General features: G+C 59.7%; 1 protein-coding gene across 1 annotated transcript in view; it reads right to left on the bottom strand.

Moving 5' to 3' along the window:
* The window catches only part of CD276 (CD276 molecule), a gene marked incomplete at its 3' end in the record, with an annotated part of 3,785 nt that overhangs the window by 2,999 nt on the left and 473 nt on the right, over positions 1–313 (bottom strand). The window lies entirely within an intron of this gene.

Genomic DNA, 313 nt, shown 5'->3' with positions numbered 1-313 from the left:
GAAAAAAACCTCACCTCGGACCGAGGGAGGTAGATTTGCTTTACTTTCCGACCTCAACACCATTGCAGGGCGCAGCAAAGCCACTACCTGCAGCAAATCCCTCCCTGGGGACAAGGGCAGCGGCGAGACATTAAATTTTAAGCGAGAGCCCGAGCGGGGAGGATGAGGAGCTGCGGGAAGGAGCCGGGCTGAATGCCGGGCTGAAGGAGCCCTGCCAGGGGCCGCAGACAGGCAGGAGAAGAGCGCTCGGGCTGCCGGCCTGGCTCTGGGCAGACTCGAGATCGTCATGTCTCCCTCCGGCTAGTAATAAATT

This window comes from Phaethon lepturus, unplaced genomic scaffold (genome assembly GCF_000687285.1).
Source record: "Phaethon lepturus isolate BGI_N335 unplaced genomic scaffold, ASM68728v1 scaffold32878, whole genome shotgun sequence".
In the NCBI taxonomy this organism is placed as follows: Eukaryota; Metazoa; Chordata; class Aves; order Phaethontiformes; family Phaethontidae; genus Phaethon; species Phaethon lepturus.
The sequence above is the reverse complement of the archived record's forward strand: the minus strand, read 5'-3'. Positions and strand labels throughout refer to the sequence as shown.